Below are 9,136 nucleotides of genomic sequence, written 5' to 3'. Positions count from 1 at the left end.
TCTGCTCACACAAATGAGAGCTGTGCCTGTCTTTCTCCCTCCCCCACGGTCTCTTAAGGTGCTCTCTGTGGTCACACTGAGCTTTGTGACATGGGCAGCCTATGCCATCGTTTGGGTGAAAGCAAACCACGGTTTCCTTTCTCCCCTTAAGAGTGTCCTTCATTCTCTTTCTCTCCATTCTGTTTTCATATTTATACGTCCGGGTGGGGTTTTTTTTGGTGGGGGGAGGGGTCCGGAAGCATCCTCAAAACACGTGTCTGTTTATTCTGTAAACTAAGAACTGTAAATAAGGTTTAGCATTCCTATTGTAACAAATTAATTTTTATGCAATAAATTATATTTCCTAGTCTAATAAAAAGTTTAAAATTAAAACCAACTGTGTGTGACTCGTTAGTTTAGCTCCCAGGGGACAGAAAGCTTCCTGATAAATTAACATGTGTGATTAAGGTAAAATGGGGAATATGGAAGAGAAATGATTTTGAGGGGATATGGAAGGTGTCTGTAGAATTTGTTCTGCTAAAATGGAAAGGGGTCAAAAACATCACAAGAGGTGTTGAAATTTTGGGAGGCTGGATAGTTACAATGGAATGGTCTCAGGGGTGGGATGCACATTTTTATTCTTATTTATTTATAGTTATCCAGAAGCCATAGTTATCCAGAAGCCAACATTCTCACAGGTAGTTTCCAATGAAGTCACCTCTGGATTGCAGTGGTGCTTCCTCAAGGCTGCAGTTTTTTAATAGCATTATTAGAACTATTCTGAGTACTTTTAAATTTTGATTTTCCGGGAGGCAGGGAAAGACAAACTATGCATTCTGATAGTGTGCAAGTCCTCTCCCTCCCCTGAAATCAGCTAGACTTTGCAAATAGGGAACTTCCTAATAAACTCTGCTTGTACACATTGTTTTTCAGCACTGGTGAAATTGTTTGCTTAAAAAACCCGAGCAATTTCAGCTTAGCTCTAAATAAATAAAACCGGCTTAACTATTGAAATCCAACTAACTTTCCTTCTATTCTCTCCTTTGGCATTCTTACTTATGCTTCAATCAAGGCAATTTAAAATTTCCTTTACTGTTTTCTCATAAGTATTGTTGGACACGAATACTGGACTATATCATCTTCAGCTGCTATGGTGTTTCCCTTCTAATTCATAAAACAGGGAGGATCCAGTTGAAACACTTTGCAGTTTGCCATTATGCAAGTGGTCCATAAGGTGGCAGCATTGCTCTTCCGCCACTAATCAGTTGCAGTGAGTTTATTATGCTGGGATAGGGTGAAGGGGGGTAACTCCATCGCTCCTGCTTGATCAGAAGTCACAGCCATAGATCTATTAAACATTTATTATATTACCCAGCTGCTTAATACTTTGGCTAACATTAGGTGTGGCCTGACATTTCTTAACAGAGGCTGAGAAGCATGTCTGCTTCCTTAATGTATCAGAGATGACCACAACTATTGCAATATTAAGTGCAATGATCTTGTGTTAAAGATATCACAGCAAGCTCTTGGGGAAAGCTCAAATTAGCTCCCTAGGAATGGTGGTTCAAGAAGGTTATTGTCTTCTTGAGCAACCCTGTTTTGTTTTACAGAACAATGTAAGTCTCTTTTTTTCCATTGCACCGGCAGCTTAGGGGCAGCCTCTGTTACCGAGTCTGCATTTAGAGTAGGGGCTACTGGTTCACAATCTCTGAGCCACAAGTTGCTAGAGGCACTGCTTTTAACTACTAGCACTAAGGGCAGGATCCTGGGGACTATCTGAACCATTACCCAGCTCCTGCCTTGCCATTCAGTAGAGTGGGGCAGCTGCCTCAGGCGGCAGATACTGGGGAGGCAGAGAGCAGCATCAAGCTGCAGCATACCAAGTCCATCAGTATAACATTGGTCCATTCAGACTGGTACTGTCTATACTGACTGGCTGCAGCTTAGGAGTCTCCTCCAGTCCTTTTTGAACATGAGGCCTTCTGCATGTAGGCGACTACAAAATTGCTGAGGCCCAGACCCTGAGCCTCTGGGAGGGTCTGCACCACGAACAATAAATTGCCAAATAAATTTTGGTATCTCAACGGACCACAGTGTGGCTAAAATGTCAGTGGCTGAATCTTCAGCAATACCCACATGTCCCTTAAGCACCAATACTTAATGATGCGATGCAAACATGGCAAAGTGTGACAGATACCTTGAGACCAGAACTACTAGGCCGCAGTTCAGTTTGCACAACTACTAGGCCCCAGTGCACATTTGCTCAGCAAGTATTACCTACATATTTCTCTTCAGTGAAGGATAAATCAGTGACTATAGACAAAGGGACAGCTAAGTTTGTGCCACCTCTTCTTGTTTGGTCTGTGGCTAGGCAATGTTCGAACACGTATACAGGTGCTTCAGCAATGTTCCAGGGTGAAATTTGTGGAGTACAAATACACGTCTGGAGTACAGAAGAGAAAAGTGAGGAAAATTAGGAAAAGGGCTGCAGCAGAATGCAAAGGTGAGAGACTCTTTCACAACTTCACATTCCTTATGGCCCTCAAGAGCAGCCCTATTGATTCAAATACCTCATGATCTTTGTTTTTTCTTCCCTTTACTATGAACTATATGGTGAGGACACAACATCTTATGTAGGCCTAAGCAGGAAGAGAGACGATTGTCCGCTTTTGATGAATGGCACCTAATGAATTAAGCTTAATTGAACTATTAGACCAAATAGCCAAATTCCGTTTGCAATAATGGACGGCATTTGCCTGTTTTCTTCTGGCAGAGAACTGGGTGTGCAATAGGGGCTTTGGCGGTAAACTAAAGTCCTTGGGCAAAAGGGAAGGAAACAAGTCTCTGATGCATGCTGGGGTGCCATTTTAGATTTCCGGGAGGGGGTTCATTGATGCATTTGACACTAACCATTTATATGCCTTCTAACAGGTACAGCAAGGTCATTCACACATGACACGTCCTGTTTCTGTTATTTAAGTGAAGCAGCCGGTTTTGTACTACTAGCATGCAGACCGCCACTGCATCTGTCCATTTTGGCTGCAATCCTATTAACCTGCCTATAGTATAAGGTGGTACCTTGGTTTGCATACATCTTGGTTTGCATACGTTTTGGATTACAAACACGTCAAACCCGGAAGTGCGTGTCCCAGTTTGCAACCTTTTTTTGGATTACAACCCATTTCTTTGGGATTACGAACATTGGAGGCCCCATTGGTGAAAGCGCGCCTTGGGTTACAACCTGTTTTGGTTTACAAACGGACCCCCAGAACAGGTTATGGTTGTAAAGCAAGGTACCACTGTATACCAGGTGGCAAACGTCAGGTCCTGGGAGACAAATGCAGACCTCCATCTGGCCCTCAGCACTCTTCCCCAGGCTACACCCCTTCTCTCTAGGCCACGCCCCTCACTGGCCCTGCTATGTATCTCAAGAATTTTTGCCTGGCTGGAATGTGTCTTTAAGACCTGATAACACCTCTTGCTTGTCTGAATGAAAGGCAGGAATGGGCAGGGTGTAGAAATGTACTGTAGAAATGTAGAATTTGCAATGGTTGCCCTGCCCACTTTTGTCTTCGGCCTTGTTCACCACAAGGGAATGCAGCTCTCAGGAGAAACACAAGTTACCTGATTTGGAGTAAGTCCCACTCATCTAAATAGGATGTGCTTAGGCAAACATTACTCTGTGTGCAGAACCTTAGCACAGATTATCGAACCTCTGTATGGGCTTTCAGCCTTGTAATGTGTGTGATCTGCTGAGAGGGAAACCAGGAAGTTTTGAGAGAACCAATTGGGACATTTTTGATCGTTCAGACCTGGAGGAGCACACGGCGGCAGTTCTGTGCTATATCAATCACTGCACAGACACTGTCACAGTAAATAAATCCATCCGGTTTTACCCCAATCAGAAACCCTGGATGAATAGAGAGGTCCAGTGCCTGTTGCGGGAAAGGAACAGGACTTTTAGGTCGGGCGAGGTGCAGCTTTACAGTGTGGCAAGAGCAAACTTGAAGAGGGGTATTCGACGGGCAAAACTGGTCTATAGGCAGAGGATTGAGGATAATTTAAGGAGTAACAACACAAGACAGATGTGGCAGGGGATTCAGCATATTACCAACTACAAACCTAACCTTGGTGCTGTCGACGGTGACCCTTTGCTGGCGGAGGAGCTTAACTTCTTCTTTGCTCGCTTCGAGAAGGAGCCACCTGAGACGCCGGTATTACAGCCACCAGCCCATAGGGGCCCCTCATTCACTGTAGAGGAGCATGAGGTGAGACAGGTATTGAGGATGGTGAATCCGAGGAAGGCTGCTGGACCTGATGGCATCACGGGAAAGGTGTTGAAGGGCTGTGCGGATCAGCTGGCGAGGGTCTTTACTAAGCTCTTCAACAAGTCCTTACACCAGTCTATTGTCCCACCCTGCCTGAAGTCGTCAACTATTGTTCCTCTGCCTAAAAAATCCACAATCAGTAGTCTGAACGACTACAGACCAGTTGCACTGACTCCAATCATCATGAAGTGTTTTGAGAAACTGGTGCGCCGTCACATTATTTCCTGTCTTCCATCAACTTTTGACAACTACCAGTTTGCATACAGGGCAAATAGATCCACGGAAGACGCTATCACTACCACTCTCCATGCTGCTCTGTTCCATCTGGAGCAGCCGGGGAGTTATGTGAGGCTGCTGTTTGTGGATTTTAGCTCTGCTTTTAACACTATCCTCCCCCATAGACTGGTGTCCAAGCTAGAGGCGATTGGACTATCCAACTCCACCTGTCTCTGGGTTTTGGACTTTTTGTCAGAACGTTCTCAGAGGGTTAGAGTAGGGTCACATATGTCCACAGCCCTTAGCCTTAACACTGGCTCACCACAGGGTTGTGTGTTGAGTCCCCTGCTCTATACTCTCTATACGTATGATTGTACAGCCATTTATTCCAGCAACAAAATCATCAAGTTTGCTGATGACACTACGGTGGTGGGGCTCATTTCAGGAGGGGATGAGTCCGCCTATCGGGACGAGGTGGAGCGGCTTTGTGCTTGGTGTGGAGAGAACAATCTGGCTCTTAATACGACTAAGACCAAGGAATTGGTGGTGGATTACAGGGGAAAAAAGGCGGACATTCAGCCCTTGTATATCAACGGGGAACGGGTGGAGAGGGTGGCGGAATTCAGGTTTTTGGGAGTGACTATCGATCAGGGCATGACTTGGAGCGCAAATACTACTGCTCTGGTGAAGAAGGCCCAGCAGAGAATTTATTTCCTCAGACTTTTAAAGAAGAACAATCTGAGTGAGAGACTGCTGGTGTCCTTCTACCGAGGCTCCATAGAGAGCATTCTCACATACTGTATTTGTGCCTGGTTCTCCAGCTGTACAGCTAGGAAGAGGAAGGTGCTCCAGAAGGTCATAACCACAGCCCAAAGGATTATTGGTCATCCCCTCCCATCTTTGGAAGAACTGTACGGTTCCCGCTGTCTTAGGAAAGCAAACAATATCCTGCAGGATGCATCTCACCCGGGACACAGTCTGTTTGTACTACTGCCTTCTGGCAGGAGATACAGAAACATCAAGTCAAGGACAAATAGACTGAAAAATAGTTTCTATCCAAGAGCTGTGGCCTTCTTAAATGCAGTAACTCGATAGTGTGACCTGGGAGTTTGGTGGGTGTGGGTGTGGGTGTGGCTGGAATGTGGTTTGTTTGGTTGTTGTTGTTGTGTTGCTTTTGTTGTTTTTTTAAGGGATGGCATCCAATTTCGTTGCACTTGTGCAATGTTGCACTTGTGTAATGACAATAAAGAATCTATCTATCTATCTAGAGGGAAACCAGGAAGTTTTGGGGTTTTTTCAAAGTAGCCCAAAATGAATTAAAATCAATAGTAAGACTGAAAAGACACTGACACTTTGTGAACAGTGGCCATAGCTGGCTAAGGAAAAGAATGTGAGGGAAACCAAAGCAAATTATCAGCGGGAAAATACATATTACAAGTGTATGAAAGCCTGCAAAAGCTGTTACAGGCCACCAGACAAATCTGTATTACTGATTGAATACATCCAGCTTTTGGCTTTCTAAGCAGTTTTTAATGGGTAATATTTACTTGATGGACCAGAACAGCTTGGGCTAAATGCAGGTTTTCCCCGCTACCCACTCTAATTGTATTGTTTACCCTGGCAGGCTGTCACAGTCTCTTGTGCTAATCTGATCTGAGGCGCTTTTTCAACAGTGCCTTTTCTGACATGATCGACCACAGCATCTTGGAAATATCAAGCTTGTCCCTTCTGAGCTGATGGCTTACAGGCCAAGACAGGCTGAGCAATCTCTTCCTCGGGTGCTTTCGTGGCCTGGGTTGGCCATGCCGTAGAAGAAAGCCACTGTGCTCTTATGGATTTCTTCTAAATTTACGCATGTCTCCATTTGGTAACCTGCTTTAGGGGCATGCAGAAGTTTATCTTTTGTCTGTTTGATGGAAAACAAAAACCATGTGTAGCTTTGCTGAGTTATTTTTGTTAGCTCTGGAGGCCAATCATTCTGATATCTCTTCAACAAAGAAGGAGGCGTCTAAGGGCAAGTTATACCCTTTCAACACAGGTATTGATCCACTATGCATTTGCGTACAGTGCAGAGGATGTTGGTATTTGTTGTTCACAGATGCTTTCAGTGTTAGAATCTACCAACACACACAGACTTTAAAAAAATAAGATTTAATTAAAGCTATTTCAAAATGCAGTACGTTAAAGGAAACTAATCTAAATAAAAACAAAACACAGAAAGAGAAAATGCAGAGTCCTCTCTTAAAGGTAACCCTGGTCTCACACAGAAAGCGGTGGGCCCTCACAGCATTCCTTTTTTCTCCCAGTCTCTTACCCTGGTGTCTTCCAGATAGGAAAAAAAGAAGAAAAGAAGCTACCTTATACTGAGTCCATCCAATCAGTACTCGCTGTCAGGGCTAGAGAATGAACATGGAACCTTTGGCACACAGAAGATGCTCCACCACTGAGCTATGGCTCTCACTCCTTGCTTTGGGCTACAACTCCTGTTAGCTCCAGCCAGCATGTAGAATGACTAGACATGATGGGAGTTGTAGTCCACAACATCTGGAGGGGCACCATGTTGGCTACCCAACATGTACGCTCCAGGTGTTAGAAGGACACTGTGACACCCTACCTAATTATCAATGAAAAACAATAATAACCATGACACAGATATATCTGAACCTATTTAGATATATTTGGCTTCGGGGAATTCCAAAAGAACAATGCATTTATATACAATACATGCAGAGCATTTATATACAGTATATTGGTTTCCAAGCTGTGCCGTTTTGTATATATAATCATCTCATACAGAAATATGCTGTCAATCGCAATCAAACTTTGTGTGTGCCTTTATCGACCTTAAGTCTGCTTTCGTATCTGAAACTTAAAACGGGAAATTTTCCCCATCATTGCATCTCCATGCCATGAAATTTCACTCATTTTCAGTCCTATCTCATGGAAGATTAGGGGGCGCCCAAGCCTATTTAAACCAGTAGGTTTAAGCATATGTCAGGTTTGTAACCTTAATTTCTCTCTGTAAAGAATCTGGAGTCAGTCTCGTTACATCAGAACAACTTATTCCCAAGTGATCTGCCTAGGAGTGTTTGCAGACAAGACGCGAGTCACAATCTTCCTCTTATTGGCTGCGGCCAACACCATCAACACCCAACAATTTGAACAAAACCTCTTTTTGTACCATTAGAGAGCCTCATCAACCCACAGCTGGGCAACCCATCTAGAACAAATATTAATACCTCCTGACAGTACTGATTCAGATCATTTGACCGACAGAGGGGAAATTATCCTAAAGAGGAAGAAAAACAGCTATTTTTTTAAAAGTGTGAACTGAGGCCTAATTCTCACAGAGCAAACCTGTCTGGGTTGTACCATATCAAACTGCAGGCACGGCATTTTAAAAAATCCTCTCTCGACAGAAAATTGGATTTCAGGAAGGAAGGTTCTAGTCCAACCTTTCCCTTGAGATGCTAATTTTCTATGTGCAGTGATTAAAAAAAAAATCAATCTGAAGTGATAATGGCCTAGATGTAGTTTTACCACCTCCAAGGGGACTGGAGAAATAGGTTTTAAACAAAACAAAACAAACATTTCTTCTTAACATCTATAACCCCATTTTGGCTCAGTGTAAGAGTATGTGTAAAGAATTACACTACACAGCAGGTTGTCTAGAAATTATTAAGATCCTTAAAGATTAAAGAGGAAGGAGTTGGGGAAGGCAGGACATGTATTACCTGGACTGGAAAAGTCCATTGATTGCAGTAAATGGCGACACTAAGGCTAAATGGCGACACATTAGTGGCCCAAAGCGCGGGGCGCTTATTTCCCCCTGCTGCGTTTCAAATCACATTTTGACTTGTAGGTCACTTAATGGCAGGGCCATCACCTCCCTCTGCCCTTCTGCCTGGCAGAAAAACAAGCCCAGCCTGCCAGTGCTGATTAAACCCCCGTCCCCACAGCACCCAAGAATCTATAGGCGGAGTCTGGCACCAGGCATCTGCGGGACCCCTGTTTCATTATTATTATTATTATTATTACTACTATTATTATTATATCGTCCTATACCCGGAAGTCTCACTGTAAATACATGGGATTCCTGAACTGAGTGTTAGGTACAGTGAGGGCAAGTGGGGAAGGAGCTTTGGAAATGAATCAGGGGTGCCAACTTGAATAAAATATTCGGGGAGGGGTAGGTATGATCACATGACACAATGCACACACACACACGCACCCCATTTGAATGGCAATGTCATGCCCATCAATTTTGGGGTGCCCTGAAATATTTTAGGGGGAATTGATCTGATAAACTTAGATAGATCCAGTTCCAGATAGGTAGCCGTGTTAGTCTGCCATAGTCAAAACAAAAAAAATTCCTTCCAGTAGCACCTTAAAGACCAACTAAGTTAGTTCTTGGTATGAGCTTTCGTGTGCATGCACACTTCTTCAGATACACAAAAGGAATCTGTGTATCTGAAGAAGTGTGCATGCACACGAAAGCTCATACCAAGAACTAACTTAGTTGGCCTTTAAGGTGCTACTGGAAGGAATTTTTTTTGTTTAGATAGATCCAGATAGAGATTCCTGAATCAGGGCAGCAGTCGTAACCCGTGCCC

Source organism: Podarcis gaigeae (assembly GCF_964106915.1).
Source record: "Podarcis gaigeae genome assembly, chromosome: 5".
NCBI classification, from domain to species: Eukaryota; Metazoa; Chordata; class Lepidosauria; order Squamata; family Lacertidae; genus Podarcis; species Podarcis gaigeae.
This window is presented reverse-complemented; position numbering follows the sequence as displayed.